The following is a 22,889-nucleotide window of genomic DNA, read 5'->3' on the forward strand; positions in this document are numbered from 1 at the left end:
TTGTATCATGTGAATTGTTGCATCATTTAACCCCATTTGTGATTCTTTTACCTCACCTTCTTTTGAATATCAGATTTACCCCTGAGTAATTACAGTATTTTAGTAATAAATAAATAAAATTTGCCAGATCTGTGTCATGGTTGACCCAGGGAGCAAACTGAGACAGCACATACTGAATTTAAGAACTTTACTTTACAAAAGCACAATTGTAAGTCATCATTTTCCTTACTAAGTACTGGAGCTACATCGTGACATTAAGGGGACATCAGGGAAACATCAGACATGATGGGCTTGGAGTATTGAGTGTAGGGAGACAAAGGAGTGATGGCTCAAAATGACATCTCCTGGCAGTTCTAAGTGATTAGCTCTAATGTTTGTAAGGACTTTCAGTGAGTACGATGTGATCAAAAACATCTGCAGGTACATTCAGTGTTGATATTTGACACATTTGAACCACAAGGTACAAAATAAACTGATTAATATAAACTGTGTGGACTCGCAAATTTTGAAGCCAGCATGATAACCTTATCCAACCGGTGATGTGGAGATCCAGCTTATTTAGATGTGATTAACATCAGTTCACTAAAAAAAGCAAGCAAGGTAGAGCATTAAGCACAAACAGCAAAGCCACACAGACACGGAGAGAAGGACAACAGCCCTGGTGGATCCTCTCTCTATGGTGGCCGTTAACTGCCCCTGCTGCTGGGTAACTTTCCACTTGTCCTCCAGCGAGAAACAGCAGGTGCAGGGTCAGGTACAGGCCAAGGTCCTGCCAGGGGCTGGTCAGGACTCTCACTAAGGGCCATCTGCAGAGGGGCAACCTTTGAAAAACCCTTTGCCTTTTCTCAATAGGTCACAACGCGGTCAAACATGGCACATTAATGAAAATTATTCAATTTTATAACAAGCAGTATGCATCAACAGGTGCTCATACAGGAAGTGGCAAAATTGTATGATATACGTGTGAATAATACTTAACTGAACTATATATTTTAACTAAGTTACATGCAATTTAAGTTTATTGGGTAAATGTTTAACATACTGATACAGTGGACCCTTGTTTATCGTGGGAGTTATGTTCTAAAAATAAAAATAGGTGAAATCTGCAAAGTAGTCAGCTTTTTTTCTTACAATTATCATAGATGTTTTAGGGCTGTATAACCGCTGAATACACAGTTTATACACTTTTCTGAGACAGACATGAATTTTTACACTTTTCTCTCTTGTTTAAACACCCTCAAAGTTCAAACCTCCGTAGAAAATAAATCCAGTATCATAAAATAAAACCCAAGATCAAGCCCAGAACATGGAAGAAAGCAGCTGTGAGAGAATTCAACATTAATGAATCAATAGTACGGAAGTAGAGGAAGCAAGAAGAACGAGTTGAGTAAAGTTTGAATTTGATGGTGCAAATGTTTCATCCTCATTATTGTGTTTGTTGGGGAGGAAACTCACAAACATACAGTACAGCACTGCAGAGTCACACTGCTACAGATCAAAGATTTATGTAAAGTTTACTTGCACTCAGATTGATGGTACAGGGAGATATGGCACAGTGTAGGAGGACGTAGAGGGGTCATGTGGTGTTGGTCCTGTTATCAAGAAGAAGAGGAAATAATTAGAACATGAATACAGATTAAAGGGTCATAAAGCTGGCAACAAATTCCTCCACAACAACTCTACTAAGGCGGTGCATCAATCTGCTACTGCTTCTTAAGAGGGTTCACATTTATTAAAGCACTACTCAAATTGGGCCACAAGATGGAACTCCAACACAGGGGACGAATATTTATATCGAGGTAAGCAGTCAGCCCTCTAGTTAGCCACCATGTAATACAATAATATTACAGCATGCAAGTAACAGAGTAAAGCATCTTAAACATAGAATATTAACTTACTTTTATGTGACGCACACCATTCACAACAAACACAGGATGGGCTATTCACTTTCCTTCCCAGCTGCTCTCTCCTCTGTTATATTAGTGACTAGTTCAATGGTTCATGCAGCGCCCTCTGGTGGTTGTGCCTTGTGTGTGTGTTGGGGGGTTGCAGCCTGGCAATAAAGGAAGGGAGTCACCACGTCAAGACAGAGGTGTGCTTGTCTAATTAATGTTGCCGCTATTATAAACCACAGATGTACATCCTCCTCTCTTATCAACCAAGAACCAAGGATCTATCCTGGGCCCAGTACTCTTTTCCCTTTACAAGCTCCCATTAGGCTCTATTTTCAGGAAACATAAAATCTTATTTCACTGTTATGCTGGTGATTCTTGTTATGGAAAATCTTGAATAAACTGCAACAACCAGGTGAGCGTATCTTTGAAGTGAGGTTTATTAAAGAAATGAAAACATTGCAGTGGAGAAAATGTTCAGAGCAAACACCAAAAAATTTTCTGAGGAAGGACACCGCCCTGAACCATTTTATACCTTCCCAGAACACTCTCAAACAAAGAACATTCCACAGCACATCATATATCTCTATACCATCCATCCAGCTCACCCTTGCCCCTCTCCCACTCTAAGAAAAGTTACGAACACCTGCCACCTCCAACACCAGTTTTCACACCTTCACGCGTGTGATTAGGTAGAGGATCATTAGGGGGTCTTTTGTCCCTCTCAGAAGGAAACTCCCACTGGGTTTAAATCTGGGACTCTCCACCATTTGACCTTAGAACTGAAGAAGCTTCTCGGATGAGAGGTGAAACGTCTTCAAGGAGCTTAAAGAAGTCCAGACGCTTTTCTTTCCAAGCTTCTTAGACTACGATGACCTGGATGACTGAGAACCTTTACAGACAAACCCTTTTCATCAGCCTTAGTAAATGGCTCGCTTTTTGTTAATATCAACTTTTGTTCCATGTTCCTTCGTGTCTGGATTTGGAACTCTGCACTCTTCACAATTCACACAGTCTGCTTCAGCACACTGTGACTATAGCAACCTTTGAATACCACAAAGCTGGTATACTTGAGTTTGCTTTTCAAAACATTTGATAAGAAAAAGTGTCATACATTGTGTATAAATCCATTATCTGACTAAAAAAATTCTCAAATGATTTAAGACATTACATGTAAGCTTTAAATTTCCAACCACTCTTATATCCATATAATATTGTATAAAACACGTTAGACTGGAACTTTTGTCCTGCAGGTAGTATAACAACAGGGATCAGGCATAATAAATGAGTTAGCTCAGCTCGCATTCACATGACAGATAACTGGTATAAACATCTAGATGAAGGGAATTTGATCGGGGTGGTATTCTTGGACTTTAGTGCTGCATTTGATTTGATAAATCATGATCTTTGATAGATAAACAAAAATGTTATGGATTTTCACCAGCTGCTTCGTGCTGGATGAAAAGTTATTTGTCTGGAAGAAGGCAAAAGGCTTATTATAATGGTTATTTCTCTGAGGGCTGTGAAATGAACTCTGGTCTATCCCAAGGCATCTGCCTCAGGCCACTTCTCTATTCAGTTTTCATGAATGATCTGCCGTATGTCTTGGATAAATCTCATCTTGTAATGTATGCTGATGATCCCACCATGTTTTATTCAGCTAGTGACTTCTCTGAATTGACAAGCGTATCAAACAAGAATTGTTGAACGTGTCTGACTGGAAAAGAAAAAAACAACATGACTTTAAACGTGTCTAAATCCAAATCTATGTTAATAGGAAGTAGATTACACTAAGTCAACAGCCCACAACTAAATCTTCCTATAGCTGGATCAGTATTAGAACAGGTCACCCAGATTAAATTACTTGGTGTTACCATAAGCCACCACCTTTTATGGTCTCAACATATTGACTCTGTTATTAAGAAAATGGGACAGGGCATAGCTATGGCTAGGAAATGCTCCTTTTGTATTACTTCTTCAATTATGAAAGATGTCATTAGTGCACTAGTATTATCTCATCTAGAGTACTGTTCCACTGAGTAGAAGCTCACATCAAGACAATAGCTGTGTCCCAAAACGTCGGCTGCATCCTCTGTAGGCGGCATTTGAAGGACGATTACGTCACAGCCAGGCGACGAAGGCTGTCCCAGTTTGTTGTCTCCTGTTATGTTAATTTTACCTAAAATTTAGTTCACTTTTTAAAAATCCGGCAACAACAACAAAACGCATTTCAAGTAGGATGTGATTGTTATTTTTCTTGGGCAATGAGATGGGTAAATGATTGGCAGTGACATTAGAAAAAATAAAAATGCATGAAAATCTATGTCTGGTTTTTGTTTGTTTTTTTGTTTGTTTTTTTGTTTGTTTGTTTTTTTTTGTTACAAAATGTCATACTTGAGGTCCTAATGTAAAAACATGAAATAAAATAAAATAAAATGCCACCTTTCCACAAATGGCAGTAGAATTATTATATAATCATTTTTTACAACTTTAAATTGCTCAGTCTTTTAAAACTACTTCAGCCTGCAATAGTTTTTGCATTTTAAAGAAAGGGGCAGTAAAGCTATGGAGCATGGGCTGTAAATGGACAGACTGTGGTCTTTACATGTAAGCTTCCAAAGTGGTGCTGCCAGTGCTTCTCTTTATGGGCATAAAAAAGTCACAGTGCCCAGTTCTGATGAGAGGGGTTTGCAGCAGCACCCTACAGATTTGAATTGATCAGTCTTTTTTGAGATGTAAACATCATCCAAAAAGAACATCCCTACATAAGCCCGCAGTTTCTCTGTGTCCTCATGAGCCAATGAGTGTTTCCCATGAAACTTTGTCATGAAACAATTTATTGCAGGATTTCATCCATCAGCAGAAGTGCATAGCTGGTGCCATGGTGTGATGTTTTAGAATCCAAGTTTTGGCTGCTGGGACGTAGGAGAGGGTTGCAGGCTTTGTGGGAGACCAACAAAGTCTGTTACTCATCATTTACTGTTCTTGAATGAGTTAATAACACAGAGTGTGGCCTTCTAACAGAAAAGACTTGAACATGGACATCACAAATGTACACACATACACCACTCTGAAGTAGTAGTAGCAGCACACACCTATAATTTCAGTAGCAAGGCACCCTTGGGGAAAACAGAAATGTAAAATTTTACCTTATTCTTTGAATGGTAAAAAGAAGCGCCGCCTGGTGGACAAATACAAAAATGTGTTTTCAGTGATTTTCAATAAGGAATTTTTAGGATAAAATAACGAGATGGTTTTAAGTAGCTTAGCCATTTAAAGCTTATTTAAGGAACTGAGACAATTCTGATAAAATAATATAAAAAATAACATCCTTTATCAAATATAAACTATATTCATTCAACCAACCAATGTAACATGAAAACAAAAAACAAACAAATAAAAAAGCAAAAACAGCATGGCACATATTTCACATTAGAAAAATCACACAGCACATTAACCCCCAAACTCAAAACTGTTTTAACCGACATTGTTGCCGTGGTGAATTTCATTACAACAAGACCCCTAAAAGTGCGACTGTTTACCACACTTTGTGAGGAGATGGTAGCCGAACATCTAGCTGTTTTGTTTCACAGCTTTGAGCGCAGAGAAGAAATTTGGATGTTTTGACAGGAGGAAGGCATGCATGAAGTTGCAAGCAACTTTAATGATGAAGACTTTCTGATGAAGATGGCCTATCTTAGCAATTTGGTTGGAAAGCTTAATGATTTAAATCTTCAGCTTCAAGGCAGAGACAAACATCTTCCTTGATTGAGGATAAATAATCAGAGTTTCAGCAGAGGGACCACGCCTCCAAACACGCCCCTTCTGGGTGTTATCTATATATGATCCCTAGTTCTAAAAGCTATTCCGTCTTGTTTTCGTGCTCCACCCTCCCTCTCCTTTTTTCAATTCTTTCACTTCTTTCAATTCTGCTGCTTAACACTGAGAAGACTAAGGAGCTCATCGTGGACTACAGGAGGAATGCTGACCCACATCCACCCATCCACATTAACCCTTTAAGACCTACCATAGAACCAAGTCCGCCAGAGCTTATATTATATTTTTACATGCTGTAGTGCCAATTTTGGGAGCATTTCAAGTTGATATACATCAATACAACCATTATAGCCCAAATTTTAATAATATGTATGCATTAAGTGCATAGTAATTACATAAATTGCAAAAAAGTGCAATAAACTACAAAAAAATTGAAAATCGTTTTTGTTTTTTTAACATATATTTCTAGCTAGAGAAATTTAAGAGGCTTATCCCTCAAAATTGTAAATACAAAAAAGTTGCACAAACTAGTTTCCCACCACAGGAAATTTATTTGAAGTGTCTTCATAGTTTTACTTTTGAAATACACCAATTTTTATATACTGCAGGAAAAACGAAAATAAATATTATAGTGCAAATTTGCAAAAAAGCAGCATATGCATCAAAATAAACTATTTCCAGCAGTGCAATTTGAGTTCTAAGCATCCCAAAAACGACACAGAAAGTCATAAAGTCAAAGATAACTTTTAAAAACACCAATATAGGCTCTGAGGCCCTGATAGTAAAAAAAAACTAAATTTCCGCGAAAATGACGTCACTTCCGGTTTCGGGCAGGTAATGGCGGACATGCAAAAGTTCGCGCTGACGTCTATTCCAACCTAGGAAGTGTTATGAACAGCTGATCGGATCGGCAAAACGTGTTTCTGGAATATTATGTTTTTGTTGCTGCAAGCGCTTTTTATGCAGTTTTTGCAAAGCTATATGTGGAAGAAAACCGTGACCTAGGACAAGCTGATGTCATAAGATGTAAGTACAACTTCTCCAGTTTCATATGTAAAAAAAAATTATTGCTCTAGCTTACGTGGTTGCAGAGCTACCGGGATTTAAAAATAGTTACGCAAAACGGAGCGTACCCGCTCCGACCGGTTTTAAAGGGTTAAGGGGATGGCTGTGGAGCGTGTGAGCAGCTTCAAGTTCCTGGGTGTCCACATTTCCGAGGATCTCACCTGGACAACTAACTGCTCCAAGCTGGTCAAGAAGGCTCACCAGCGCCTCTTCTTCTTGAGGACTCTGAGGAAGAACCACCTGTCCTCAGACATCCTGGTGAACTTCTACCTAGTGATGTGTCCTGTGTGTCGAAGCTTCGAATCGCGCTTCGGGTAATCTCGGGGGCGTGTCTGTGAAGCGCGTATCGAGGCTTGCTTTGATTACGTATGCAGTGACGTTCGAGGCTTCGCGGGCAGTCCGTACCACGTGACTGATTCGGGAACTGGTTCGCGCCAGATTCGAAATAAAATGGGCAGCAAAACACAGCTGATTCCCCATCACATTGTGTTGCGGAATTGGATTACTTACGTGCTACATAGTTACTTGAGCATTTCTTCTTCGATGGAGCCTGCAAGGAAGAGATTTGTTTTCTCTTCCAATAAAGTATGCACACAGTAATAAATATCACAAATGATAAGTACCATAATATAAATAAACAACACTATAGATCCTATAACCTGATTTATGTCTTTTAGTTTATTAAAAAGTGAAGCACCACACAGTTTGTGTCATTATCCAGATGTACATAAGCATGATTACACAGTTATAGGCGCGGGTTTTGATTATCGATTAAAATCGATTCTCGCTTGGAAAACGTGATATTGTTTAATTAAAATCCTGAATCGATTTTTAATATAACTTTATTTTGCCCGAAATGCCAGAATCTCAGGTTAAACCTCACAAAAAATTTCAACAACCACCAAACAGCTAAAACAGTAAGTGACAGCAGGTACACGGATTCTGCACAAAGACGCAAACACAAAGCGCGGAACCGCTGACGGATCAGAATCAGTGAGATGTCGCCTTTCTCACCCGACGACACGGACACGGTCGGGGCTGAAAGGACATCTCGCTGATTCTGATGTTTCAGCGGTTCCGCGCTTCGTTTTTACGTCTTTTTGCGCTGATTCTGACGCTGCAGGTTTTATTTCTCTCCAAACAATATTGACTGAACCAGCAGCAAAAGAAGATCCAAACTACGCTTCACATAAACATCGGCATGAATTCCCTCTGACTTTTGCTGTTTTGCTTCCACCACGATAAAAATCACACTTCATGCACAGCTCTCTCTCCCTCTCTCTCTCTCTGTACTTGAAGAACAGTTTCCCGTCTAAAAATCTGTTTTCTGCATTATTCCCTTGCTTGTTACGCACAAGTCTACCGTTGTTTACAGCGCTGTCAGCCGCTGTTTTTCCTTTACTTACTACCGAAAAGAAAACCTAATTTTGTTCAATAGGCTACCAAACAAATTTAAACTTTTTAAAATTATGCAAAATTGCAAAACGCTTAGCCGTGTCTCTAAACCTCTGTAACTTTGCTTTTCTTCATTCAGCAGCATCAGGTAATGTTCATATGTTGATGAATGGTTTTCTTTCGTTTTTGATCTGCTGCAGAATATTTTTATAAATCGTATTTCTGTTTTATCCTTAGCTGCTTTGACACAAAGGCATCTGCTGTGATGCTCACACCTTTGATAAAGTCTCGCAAGTGTCAGCTTTCTTTTTATAGATATAAAAATATAGAAATGTACTGATCCATGATCTGAATTATAATATTTCTGACTGAGGCACAATTTCCCCTGATCGAATCCTGGATCGAATCGATTCTAGAAATCAGTGACAATACGCAGGCCTAACAGTTACAGAATCATACCAAAACTCTGTCCTGATAGTTTCCACTTTCTCTTTTGTATCAGACATACTGAGACAATATTTGGGATAAATAACCACGAAAACAATCTATTTATTCAGTTTAGAGGTTTACACATCACATCATTATAATCACGGAGCCTATTTCACTTAAATCGTCCACTTGATGGCGCAGTAGAGCAAATGAATCATCACAATGCTTCGAACCATGAGTCGACCAGTTGGATGGAAAGCTTCAGCTCATCACGAGGCTTCATCTCACCATCACTACTTCTACCGCTGCACCATCGAGAGCATCCTGACCAACTGTATAACAGTCTGGTACGGGAACTGCTCTGCCTCGGACCAGAAGGCGTTGCAGAGGGTTGTGAAAACTGCCCAGCGCATCGCCGGAGCACCACTTCCTGCCATAAAGGACATCTACAGGAAGCGGTGTCTGAAAAGGGCTGGGAAAATCATCAGAGACCCCAGTCACCCATCACATGGACTCTTCACCCTCCTGCCCTCTGGGAGGCGCTACAGGAGCCTCCGGACTAAGACCACCAGGTACCGGAACAGCTTCTTCCCCACAGCTGTCAGACTCCTGAACTCTGCCTCCTGACATCTGACCCACGTTAAACTCATGGACTGAACATACACACACCCACAACCACTAGCACTTTACCACTACACTGTAAAATGTAATTCTAGATGTTTGTTATTTCAACATATTATTCTATATCAGTTTGACGATAGATGACTGAAGTTGTTGTTATAACATAGAATTACAAGTTAAAAACGTCCCAATTACACCAAAAAAAGCTAACTTGAAAACTCATGTCCAGCTAAATCAGAAACTTATGTGAACTTGACAATGTGGGTAAGTTGAGCACAGCAGGATTCAAAACTGCCTCACGTGACTGCTACCGAGGTGCATCATGGGGAATTGGCGGTTAACGACATGCTCACTTTACTTGGACGTTTTCTAATCGTCTTCTTTGGAATATGCTTTCAAGGTGAGTAACATTGTTTATAACTATAAGGAAAGAGAGCTACAAAAGTTGGAACATGTTTTGAATTTATGGCATGATGTGTGTTTTCTCTTTTACCGAAATGTTTGCTTTAGCTAATGTAACTTTAGCCGACAAGGTCCAGCTTGTGTGTCATGACCAAACTTGACCTAATAAACTGACACATGGCCTTTTTATGGGTTTAATGTGGCACTGACCAAATCACAAGTATTGTCCCGCTAGCTTTAAGGTTGTGCACTCAACCACTGTTGCGATATTAGCAAGCTAACTCAGCTAATTAATAAAGCTTATTTCATATTGTCTCTGTACTTGTAAATTTCTTTCAAGTTCACAGGCTGTTGTATTTTGGTGGAAGTTCATTTTGGCAATATTTCCAATAACTGGCTGGGTTCAAAAGAACTTTTGGCAGGACTCCGATGCTTGTTGTCATCTGTTTACCCCTATGTAATCACTTAAGTTGTTATTAACTGCTGCATGCTAAGCTGCAAGAGTGCACTGAGGATTGAGACAAAATATGGTCTACAAACCAGCATTATATTAGTTTTTATCAGATAGTCCTCCAGTGTGTTTATTTTTTGCTTTAATTCTATTGTGCAGTTATTTGTTACCCTGAAATGCTTTATGCTTAACAACAGCTCACTATTTTAACTTATTTTTGAACTCTTGTGATCAGTATGACTAGATTGTGTGAGTTTCCATACTAAAAGAGCTGTAGTGATAAAATAATTGGCATCAGATACACTGATTTTTGGCATGGTATACTGCAGAAGTTTTTTTTTTTTTTTTTTTTTTTTTTTTTTTGCATAATTTACCTTTTAATTAAACTGCATTCCCTGTATTGTAACAAAACTAATATTGTTTATATGTCAGAAAATTAGCAAACATGAATAAATGGCGAAAACAATATAATTATAACATATATTTTTATTTTACTTATTTTAGGTCTGTGAAGCCAAACTTGATGCTGGGGATTTATTTTTGTCAGTGGAGTCAAATGGTAAGTTACAATTTGTGCATTTTGTCATACTGGAAACACCACAGATTATATTGTAACTTAATAGCTCTGTAGAACAAATGATATAAAGATTGTAGTGTCAGGGTACTTCTTAAGAAGTAATATGGCACTATTGATGGTCACATGCAGGTGGCATAAACTAAATATTCAGACGTGCTACCAACAAATGATTCATTAACAAAAGCAATGGAGCAGACTGTTTAGGTTCTTGTGGTTGTAATAACATCCATAACTGCAAGTTTGTCATTAATTTATTTTCACAGGTCTAGATGATCACATCTGTCTTTGTCATTTAAATGAGGTGGACTTGCAAACTTTGCACTTTTTGGGGGTAAATTGCTGTCCACTACATATACACAGAATGTGCACAGTATTTCAGATCTAAAAAGGAGTATGTAATGGACTTGCTGGCTTTAATGTAAAAAGCCTGTTGTGTAACTTTAATGAGGCAGTTGGACTAAAACAGTATTGCTCATCAAGGTAAACATCTGAGGAATAAGGAAATTGTTACTTGTCCTTTTACTCAGTGTTCTTTTAATCGCACGTTTACTAAAGTTTTACATCACATAAGTCATTTTCACAATCATTCTACTTTAAAAAGATTTCGAGACAGAGCTTATTGTTCTCTGAACTTCCTTGTTTGCTGAACGGCAGGTAAAGTGCATCTTTTGTTTGTTTGCTTTTGTGTGTGTTTGTGTTTTCTCTAATGGGCCTCAGATGACTGTTTGCTTAAATTTGGGTCTCAAAGAATCTTTTTTTTATTCTGCCTGTACTCTCCACCCCTCTTCTTCTATTGCTCAGGTTGAAGCAGAATTTGCCCGTCTTACATCTGTTGACCTGAAAGGGTTCCTTTTGCTGTGCTTGACCATTATGGAGAGGTTCGTGGAGCTGTAGAAAATCAAGAGCGGCATAGGAGGGCTAACTAGGCTCATAAGATGCTTCGGTGATGATGTAAGTGTTCAACTGCGAAATCTAATCCTTTGTTTAAGTTTTAGGTTATCCAGTTCAACTGATGAACTCATTGAAAGAAAGCTGATAAGTAAAGTCTGTCATCATATTTCACAACTGGACATTTAGTGTGGTAACTTTTACAGAATCTATGTATATTGGTGGTAGGTTGGATATCATATTCTACTTGAATGTCCTGATAAGCCTGATTCAAAATCTCCAATGATAATCATATATTGATGGAATTATGTATCAAAAAGCTGTGAATTTGGAGCTGTCTACATGCTTCATAAACACTGTTTAAAAAATGTTTTGGTTTTGTTTTTGACTTCTTTGGCCAGAGCCCTACACAAAGGAAGAGGACAGAGGACCTCACCTTCCTTTTCTAAAGGAAGATCCCTCACACACTTTCAAGACTGTGAAGGTTAGCATTGTTTCTTTTAGTAAATTTAATAATGACAGCACCACAGTGGATTTTAAATGAAACATGTGGCATCTATGAAACAATAGATGCCACATGATAACATGTGTACTTTTTCCTCACCAGATGTATTATTACAAGATCTTTGACACTGGATTTGGTCTGGGTTTCAGAGTAACTAACTGGCAAGCTAGCATTGATATTATTAGTGTCTTGTGTTTATTCATGTCTTCACCAGGGTCTTTGACATTTCGCTGCTGTACTGTTCACTTCAGCTTTACGTTTGATTTCTCACATTGTATATTGTAATGGCAGATATATTAGGATATTTAAGGGGCTGCAGTGGCTGCTACAGCTGTGGGGGCAATACTTTGGTGAAATGTCCTGGACCCTGGAAAAGAGACTGTGTAGACTGGGTAAGCAATTAAAGGTTACTGGCCGAGAGTCATTGGGCAGCTGGGTAAAGGTGGATGTTGATATTCAGTGCCAATTATGCAACCTGCTCAGCCATGTCTATATGCTCTTTTTCATGCTGTTAATATAGGGGAAAAATAAACTTTAATCAATAAACTGATTAAAGAAGCATTATCTATGGAGCCATAATCTGATCCTGTAGTGTAGCTGCAGTTTGCACATTTCATGTATTCTCAGCCAGATTTGGTTTAGAGCACAGCCAATATTTAGCATAAGTAGATTTAAATTCACACACTGGTGATGGCAAGCTACATTGTAGCCACAGCCGCCCTGGGCGCACTGACAGAGGCGAGGCTGCCGGACACTGGCACCACCGGGCCCTCTGACCACCACCAGTAGGCAACAGGTGAAGTGTCTTGCCCAAGGACACAACGACTGAAACTGTCGGAGCCGGGGCTCAAACCGGCAACCTTCCGATTATAAGACGAACTGTCAACTCTTGAGTCACGATTCAGTCATCCACCCATGTGTGTGAATGACTGAATGTGTAAAGCGCTTTGGAGTCCTTAGGGGACTAGTAAAGCGCTATACAAATACAGGCCATTTACCATTTAAATTGAAAATTTTGTTTGAATTCTGCAATTGAAGACATGCTCAGTTATTTATGAACATGGTCTTTGTTTAAAGCAAGAAATGGATTTGTAACATGGGGTGCATATCTCATTCTGAAAAAACTTTAACAACTAATAAGTGTTACCCAAAGCCAATCACCATCATCCAAAGCATCAGTATGGCTCTTCTTTGAAAGACATGAATTGTTAAGCACAAGGGATATTGTGTAATTGTAATTGTGTAATTTTTTTTTTTTTTTTTTTTTTGTCTTTGAACCCTTTTATAGCCGACAGGTATTGAAGACACGTTTTCTAAGAGGATGAAAGTTGGCATTGCGATGGTGAAAGAAGAAGACATCATCGATGTGTTGGTTGTCCTTGAGGCGGCAGTAATCCTGTCTAATCTGAGGGATGTCTCAAGTGCCATTTCCATGCTGATGGGCCTTCTTTTTGCCCTCAACATAGACTATCCAAAGGAACTTAAGGACATCTTTGAAGTCATTCAGAACATCCTAATGAACATTGGTGGAAGGCAGTGCATCTCACTAGTGCATGGTGTGGAATTACAGGGATTATTTTACATAACCATCATCTTATCATTGCATTAATTATCATTTCATCAAAGTGTTTATTGAAGCTGCTGGCATTATGGTATAATTTATATTATAGGGGTTATCATAATCAAATATTAACATGTTTATTACAGGTGCAGTTATAACTACTTTAAAATGATTGAGTTAAATATATATATATCATAACTCATATGCTGAGTATATTGGTATAGTAAAATAGTAGCTGAGCAAAGGCCTGAATGTATTCAGCTTCTTGTGGTATTTGAGTTTGCTTAGTTACAGGTGACGGAAGGATGTCCAGTCCATGGTGACCTCAAAGGCCTTAGGTCATCACTATATTCGGAAGAGTATGCCACAAGGAGGAACCTCTGTGTTTGCATTTAATTCTTAAAATACATGAATGTTCTGTACATGCAAATTATGTGCTTGTAAACGCAAGAAGGGGCGTTACAATACCCTGATGTTATAAAAGCAATCTAGAGTGTATTTTGGGTAGAGATGTACAACTGCTTTGCAGTTTGCACCTCTCCACGCTGCGTGCATTCATTAAAATCAATTGTTTGAACGGCCTTCTCTGGACTATCATTGTTTTACTCTCGTCCTCAATTTCGAACCCATAACATTTGGTGCATTGGCCGAGGGTTGAGGGAGAAAAGGTGGAGGTTGAGACTGAGAGGGTCCAAGGTGCTCAAACAGGCAGACACGAGTCAGTGGTCGAAGTGAGTGGACATAAGCCGGCTTATTCAAAGGTAAGGCACTACCTGTTGAATTATTTCCAAACAGTGCTGAATTGGTTCTGACAAAATTGAAAGTCTACTCACTGAAAATTACTGGTAAAGGTCTGTTTTGGTTTTGGTGAAAATCTCATGAGAAGTTGAAGTTGAAGTAATGATAAGAAAAAGAGTAAAAGTGAGTTAGAGTCTCACTAAAGGTACCGGGTTAAAGTCCCAAAGGAATAAGAATAAAGAGGATTTAGGATAAAGAGAATTTAGAATAATAGGTAATTGGTGAAGTTTGTGACATTAAAGTCTCAATTGAATATAAAGCCGGGCTTGGACACCGATATGGTGGGTTTGTGATTTTGGGGTGTCTTCAAAATAATTAAATTGTATAGAGCGGGACTCTGGGAGTCTAACAAGTGCATTTCTCGGAGGTGACGCTCCAAATTTCCTGAGGACGCTCGGGATCTTCCTTGGATAGGGATAGTCCGACTTGGCCTTTCGTGGAGAACTTGGGAAACTCCAAAATAGGCCACTGACTGGGTCAGTTTGCCGTCCGGGCGGTGGTTTGCACTTTTTGGTCAGTAGAAACCGGGTTTCGGGCGTGTAACTTTTAACTTAAAACTTCGGGGAAGCCTGGGATGTGGGGTGTCCACATAACAAGGCTTTTCGGGTTGAGTTGATTGATGCTTTTAAATTGTGTAGGGTCTTAGATATTTGACCACGGTCCGGGGCCGAGACTGGTTAAATTGATCACAAAAACTCAGGGAGTTTGTCCCTTGGAGGGTTAATTTAAAAATTGTCTAAATTGTGTAGGTTTTGGAATGAGAAGCCTAAAATCTGTGCAGTTGTAATCATAGGACGTCTGTGTAAATATATTAAGAGACTTGTCTGAGTCTGTGAGTCAGGCTGGTATTATTTTTAGACTGTGTGTGTGTGTGTGTGAATGCAAATAAGGCAGCTGAGAGGTCAATAGAGTATGAGGAAGTTTATAGAGACTGCTAGACATTGCTGATGCATGTACGCTGGTTTTGTTTATTACAATATGTAAGTAAAGTTTTATTTCTTGCCATGACTGTATGACTTTTTGCGGGTTTTGAGATAGGATACATAAACTGTTGATACTTAAGACCGTTACCTGGGTTCTGAGAACTGAAATTGAATTTGAGATAATTTAATTAATAAAGATGTCTGTAGCGATGATGTGTGTTTTGGGGTGTCAAGTAAGATGTTTTAGGATTTTTAGATGGGTTCTGTTTCAGTTTGAGATAATATATACAGTTACATCTTCTGTGTGTGTGTTGTTGAGTGACAACATGCGCAGTTTAAATTGGGCGCTGTTCCTTCCTCTTTTAGTTTCAAAACACAAAGGCTGTGAGATTAAAATTACTGTGAGTAACGGTTTGACTTTTGACTAGGGAAATAATATGCTTACTTTTGGGTCTATGAAGATATTTGACCTTCAGTGATGTTATGAGAGGTTTCAGTTTTCTTTTTCTTTTTCTTTTGACTTGCTCTTTCTGATCATGGAAGGCATGTCCAAAATACTCGTATGAAAGCGTATTTTGTGTGATTTTAACTGTGTGAATGCTGTCAGTATTTGATTTGAGTGACTGGGTGATTTCTCTGAGTAAGTGAAAAGGGAAGTTTGAGAGAGAAAAGGCAGTGCGTGTGAGACGAGTTATGGCGTCTGAAAGAGGTTAGAGCATTTAAAAGGTGTGTATGGAATAAAGGAGTGTGAAATATATTTCTTGTGTGATGAAAAGTAGGATGTGCTAAAGTTTGAAAGTGCTTTTAATTCAAGAAAACAAAAAACAAAGGAGTTAGATTAGTTTGAGGAACAGGAAATATGGCTCTGTGTACCGAGGCTGCTGCAACAGGAAGTATGTGTGTGTGTGGGACAGGAAATGCATGCCCATAAAAGGGAAGCTCACGGTGACAAGTGTGCACCCAGAGTAGAGAGAGAGAGTTAACTCTAGGCACATGAAGCAAATGAAGCCTTTAAGAAAAAATGAATATAATACTAATTATATGGTCAATACAGGTGGGCGTCTTTCAACTTTGCAACCTTGAGTTCAGCAGCAGAAAAGTAGATTAAAAGAATTGGGAAAATAAGCCAGTCTTTGGCTCGAAATTGTGCGGCTGGATCTCTCACTTTGTCCCTGAAGCGGAGAAGAAGTTCAAAGGACAGTTAATCGCCTGATGAAGACCGATAGAACATCGTGGACTTGAATACAGCAGGCAAACGGCAGTGCCACTGATCCAGTAACACTGATGACGACTGACGACCAGCAGCAGCATGTAAGTGTACTGTAACATGTACTGTGAAAATACAGGCTGGGCAGTTGAACAGTGGGATAAAGAATTGTGGAAGAGCACTACACATTGAGTGATATTTTGCCATGCTGGGACTTAATCTGAAAGAAAGACTGTAAAGAAACAGAGAAGAAACAGACTGTGTTTGCTGGAGCTTTGAAGCCCGAACAGGACATTGTGCAGAGAGGACCAGTGAGAGATGAAGCTGGACGAGTTTGACTGCGAGAATATAGGATATAATTGGATTGAAAATTGAAACCTGAACTCATGAATTGTTTAGGGATGTCCACCATAGCATAACAAAGAGGTAAACATTAGAAAAGGTAAGAATAATGAAAGAAATAATTGTTATTACCTTAATGAATAGAAAACACACATACAAATTGTTACATGTGAGATTATTTTTGAAATGAATCAGAAGTGAGATAGTTTGAATCTAAAGCTCAGTGGTGAAATGCATAAATTAAATATGAATATATAGGATGCAATGAAGAAACAGCTTACACGTAGTGTACATTAACATGAATACATCGCAAGGCAACGAAGAACTCAATGAATTAATTTAATGAAGAAGCAGTTTACACCCAATTAACATAAAATGCAGGGAAGAACACGCTTACATGCATGGCATAATTGGTGTTTCTGACCAGAGACAGAGAAATGGGTTATTTAACCACTGGTGATAATAATGAAAATGTCTTAGTTTTGTTATTTTCAGGAGTAAAGCAGACTTGGACCGGCTCTCCAGATCCAGCAGTCGGAAGAAAGTTAGAGGTTAACATCTATGGATAAGTTAAGGCAAGTTTCTGGTTGAATTGTTCACAGCATGATGTGTCCAGGAACCTGAAAAGCAAGCCCCAGCTCCTGGCTGAAGACCAGGAGGGCGGTAATTTAAGGTGGGAAATCAAAATGTGGGTTAGTAACTCGGGGAAAAAGAAAACTGACTGCTTAACTGGAGAGTTGGGAAGAAGTCTGGGAGACTGTGAAGTCATAGATGCAAAATAACATATACCCATACACACACAAACAGAAAATGCATTAACCTTATAAAGACAAGCTCCTGAAGCTTAATGAACAGATATTGATTAAAAACCTGGCTAAGAACATAAGCATATGCAATGAAGATCTGCTTGCTGCTTGTATGAGTGAGAGAATGGTGTGAATGGTTCATAAAATAGATGGAAAAACAAAAGAAAAGTGTCTATAAGAGTGACTCAGGAGTGCTCTTGCACTGATTGATCAAAACAAGTGATTAGTATAGAAAGAAAATGAAAATAATTCAATAATGTGATAAAGTTTAAACATGTATTTCTTTTGCCAAGTTAAATTGTTGAGATATGGCTGAGTATGGAAAAAGTTTGAGAGCTTGTGTGAATGTGGACAGAGGAGCTTGCTGTGTGGGTGTGATTGAGGCCTTAAAGGAGGGGTAGATTGTTCAGAGGTGCAAATTTGATTAAGAGGTTTATAAATTAGTGTTGACATATTGTGAGAACGTGCTTATATGTTAAGGTTGAATGTGAGTTTGGTAAAGTGCTTAAAGGGGATCTCGTGTACAAAACGCAGTGTAGCTTTTACGTTTTGGGTGTGTTCTATGGGTGAAATTTAAGATTGTTGAAGATTTTTGAGGTTGTTGTTTTATTTTTAAAGAGGGAGTGTTAATAAACATGGACATGTTTAAGGGGTTTTGTAACAGTGCACTTATAAAGAAAAACCTGTCAGGTGATTTTGTTTTGTACTTTGATGAGCTAATACTCAGCTCTCTTTTTCTCATTTTGTTGTAAGCAGGCCTGCAAAAGAGTGGATAACAGCGCTGACAAAGTAAAAGGATTGCCATGAGCCAATCCAGTCTAAAAGCAGAAAGAACTATTTTCTTAAAAACAAAGTAAAACAAATAAATGAGTTGATGTTGCTGAGCGTGAAGACTGAATATTTGCGAGATAGTCTCCACTGTCAGCAATACCTGATGGTAATGCGTGTGAGTGAATGTGTGGGAATGGACAGGTGAATGGACGGACGAGGCAGACCATAGGTTGGACCGACTGGACACTGACAAAAGACTGGACTAAGGTTGGACATATGACTGATAATTGTTCTGTTTTAACTTTTTTTTATATTACAGGTTGGATGAAGTGGAGAAACTGAGTATAAAAGGTGATGTTCTGGTTAACACACAGGTTTTTGTTTATAGGACGTTTCAAGGATGCAGGCTGTGGATGGAGCCAAGAAAGGATTTGACATGATGATTAATTTGATTTCATTCCTTAAATACAGGTTTGAAGGGCCGGAGCATGTATGCCTAATATGATAGGACTAACTTTTTTCTTTTAATTTCCTAAGCTTGAGTGAAGGATTTTGAGTTTGTAACACATGAGATGTGTCACAAAAAGGGGGGTGTTAATATATGCGATTAGCTACATGAAAGGTGCTCTTTTAGGGTTACTAAGCAAATGTCTACGTGACCTTTCTGAGTTCTGAGAATAACTCTGTTAAGTTGACAGGAAACACGTCGAGACAGCAATATAGGGCAAATATGTTTGAGCTTGTAATTAAATGTGGGACTTGAAAAGAGGAAGCAAATTGGGTACAGGACGTACTTGAGATGATCAGACGACAGAAAGGAGAAGAACAGAGCACAAATACACCGAGTTGTTTATATTACAAAGAAGATCAAAAGCTTGTTAGACACAGGTTATAATGGAAGCATAAAAGGGATGAGAGGAACTTTACATAACATAGAAATCCTGCAACAATTAAGTAAATTGCCCAAACACAGTGTTCAGACCGGATATGCGCTACCCGTTAAAGGGGCGAAGAAATCAGGCCTAAGTTTGAAAAATGAAATGGGTTAACTCGATAGAGGAGGTTTCAAAGGTAGAGAAAATAATGTAGGACCTTTTACCAGGAGAAAGCTAATTGTATCTTTTACACTTTACAGTGTGCATTGAGGGAAGTCAGGAATAGTTTAAATTAGGATTGAAAAAATTAAACTAGGTGAAAAGGGGTGTAGCAAGTAGATTTAGGGCAGTTCACAGCCTGGCGTGAACGCAAGGTGCTGTCACACAGCTTAAGTTATTTGGTTGATTTATTTTATGACAAAATAATAAGGAAATATTAAAATATACAACACGTTGAGAAGATCTCTTATGTTATATTTTAGTGTTTAACATGGAAGATGCCTCTCTGGAGCTTCTCTCCTGATGCTACTCCACCAAAAGAAGCTTATTTATAGAGACTATGTCAGCTCCCAAACAGACAACAACAAACCAAGACTAGCAAAAAACAATCTGAATATAAATAATAATAAATAAAGAACAATACAGAATCCAAATCTGAACCAAAGAACAAAATAGTGAAATGTGGATTATTGGGTTTTTCTCTGTATATATGAAGTATTTGTAATGTGTATCTGCTAATGAAGGCTTGTAGAGGCCAGTTTATACTCACAAACAAGTGCTCAGCCAGACTGAAAAACAGGAAGCTTTAGTGCACAAGGCATATTAATAAATATAGACACAAAAGAGGAACTCCCCATATAAACAACGTTCAAAATGTGTGAAGTATAAAGTACCGAAATAACACTATATAAGTCACAGTTGATGATTCTAATGTTAGAGAGCTCTTGCAACTGGCGTCTGAGCTGTGCAGAGGTCTCTCTTAAGACAGGTACTTATGTAGGTTAGCATGAGGTTGAGTTAATTTATACACAATGCATAACTGTGCTTGTTTAGAGTTGATGTTCCGTCCAAGAGGGTTTTAAGCTTCACTGGTGAGAGTGTCCAGGTGATACATGTTGAGGGAAGATGAGAACATAGCAGGTGAATTGCATGCGCGCTTACAAACACACATGATTTAAATATAGGCCAGGCCAAAGGCCTGGACTTGATGCAGCTTTCAACTTTACAGCTCCTAACTTGTAGGAATGGCGTGGAGTGTAATGAATGAATGCAAAACATGCTTACAGACACAATCATAACAGGGGTTTATTTTACAGGGTAAAGGTGGACCACAGGTTGCTTTGTTTCTGCTTAGCAACTACTGAGGTAAATGGTGTTAAAGATAAATATGCAATAAGTGAACAGGAAATGTGTGAGGGTGAGCCGGGTGAAACAAAATGTTGTAGATAATGGAAACTTGTCTAACGGGCATTAACAGTAACCTTTGCATGTTATGTACTGTATATGCTTGAGGCCAAAAGAGGCGTAAATCCAGATAGAAAATTCTGAAGTGTGCTTTTTAGCGGAGATTTAGGCTGACATGGGGATGGTGTGCATGTTACTTGGGTTGTGTTTAATAAGACTAAAAGCGTTGCTCACACACATAAAGAGTATGGAGATTAAATAAAGTTAATATAATGGATAGAGCCCAGAACATGATAATATATAAGTGAAATCAAATGCAATGTTTGATTTCACTTTTATTGGGAAACAATCAGGCTAGAAATGTGAGTAACCTATGTTTAAACTGTGTATTGAACTCTCCAAATACATTAAAACTGTGCAACTCTGAGTGGGCAATGCAATCAAGCAACTGTTACATATCTGTATTAAACTAGCCAACATAGACTCACCACCACATGATGTTGCCCTGCAGCGGGGGCAGAAAATCATTTGCAAACCAGGGATCTTATGTTGATTATCATATTCTTACTTATGTACACACACACACACAGAAGAGAAAAATTTCAAAACAAAACAAAAAACAACTTCGCTTAACCTGTCAAGCACAGGAGCAAAATAAAAATCTCTTTGGGCTCTGTTAAAATTTCTTTAGTAAAAGTGTAAAAGGCCAAGCCTAGGAAGTTCGGCAAACAGGAAAGTTCCTCGAGTATCAGGAGTTAATAGTCAGGAAACATTTCTCACATTAACGCCTTATATCTGACAAATCATTGATTCATAGATGCAGATAGACACACAAGTGCACATACATCCAGATGTGCATTTAGACATTAAAAGTGTAGAGACATGTACACACAGATTGGCAAACCGGTACAGAGTCTAGCTGAAGAGCTTAACAAAGTAGACGTGGGAGTAGGGTTTGTGATTTTGCCTGATATGATATTGTGAACCAACTTTGAATAATGACAGGAACCTTAGATGAACAAAGTAGGTTAGTAAGGTGTAGCAGAGAAAGGTTGTTTGTTTTCTATCCCTTACAGGAGAAGATTTCCACTAGAGAAGGACCCAGAAAAGGAGCGGAGATTACCTAAGCATGAAGTGTTTTCAAGTGGGGGCTGGTGTTTTATTGCTGGACCACCTAGAGGACATGAGGTTGTTGTCGGATTTGCTGAGTCAGGGGGCGGCTAGAGAGGGTCAGAGCGAAGGTAGTGGACCTGGGAATGGTGTAGTGACGTCTTTGGAAGACGTCAAAAGGGGGAATTGTGGAATTACAGGGATTATTTTACATAACCATCATCTTATCATTGCATTAATTATCATTTCATCAAAGTGTTTATTGAAGCTGCTGGCATTATGGTATAATTTATATTATAGGGGTTATCATAATCAAATATTAACATGTTTATTACAGGTGCAGTTATAACTACTTTAAAATGATTGAGTTAAATATATATATATCATAACTCATATGCTGAGTATATTGGTATAGTAAAATAGTAGCTGAGCAAAGGCCTGAATGTATTCAGCTTCTTGTGGTATTTGAGTTTGCTTAGTTACAGGTGACGGAAGGATGTCCAGTCCATGGTGACCTCAAAGGCCTTAGGTCATCACTATATTCGGAAGAGTATGCCACAAGGAGGAACCTCTGTGTTTGCATTTAATTCTTAAAATACATGAATGTTCTGTACATGCAAATTATGTGCTTGTAAACGCAAGAAGGGGCGTTACAATACCCTGATGTTATAAAAGCAATCTAGAGTGTATTTTGGGTAGAGATGTACAACTGCTTTGCAGTTTGCACCTCTCCACGCTGCGTGCATTCATTAAAATCAATTGTTTGAACGGCCTTTTCTGGACTATCATTGTTTTACTCTCGTCCTCAATTTCGAACCCATAACAATGGTCTAAGAAACAGACTCTTGCAGAAAGCCATGCAGAACTGTAATTGTATGCTCACAGCATACAATTGCCTTAGTGTTAAGGACAGTTTTTATTTTACTGTTTGTTTTTTTTATTCTTGCAAGTTCTCATTCTCACTTTTGTATGTCACTAAATGACTACACTTTACATTCCAGATTAGACAATTACTCATTTGTTCATGGTTTAAGAAACTTATGTGAACAACAATATAATGGTGGACTCTGCAGATGCTTATCTCATGCAA

At 38.6% G+C, this 22,889-nt stretch overlaps 1 long non-coding RNA gene across 1 annotated transcript; it reads right to left on the reverse strand.

Annotated features, from left to right (window-relative positions):
- Window positions 1–240: 240 nt before the first annotated feature.
- On the reverse strand, window positions 241–6,907 carry LOC120436190. The gene is made up of 4 exons (XR_005610226.1): window positions 6,896–6,907; window positions 5,042–5,073; window positions 1,899–2,053; window positions 241–1,592 (listed from the first exon to the last, which is right to left on the reverse strand). It is a non-coding gene; the product is annotated as an uncharacterized LOC120436190 (long non-coding RNA).
- Window positions 6,908–22,889: the final 15,982 nt, after the last annotated feature.

The sequence above is a fragment of the Oreochromis aureus genome, linkage group 3 (genome assembly GCF_013358895.1).
Source record: "Oreochromis aureus strain Israel breed Guangdong linkage group 3, ZZ_aureus, whole genome shotgun sequence".
In the NCBI taxonomy this organism is placed as follows: domain Eukaryota; kingdom Metazoa; phylum Chordata; class Actinopteri; order Cichliformes; family Cichlidae; genus Oreochromis; species Oreochromis aureus.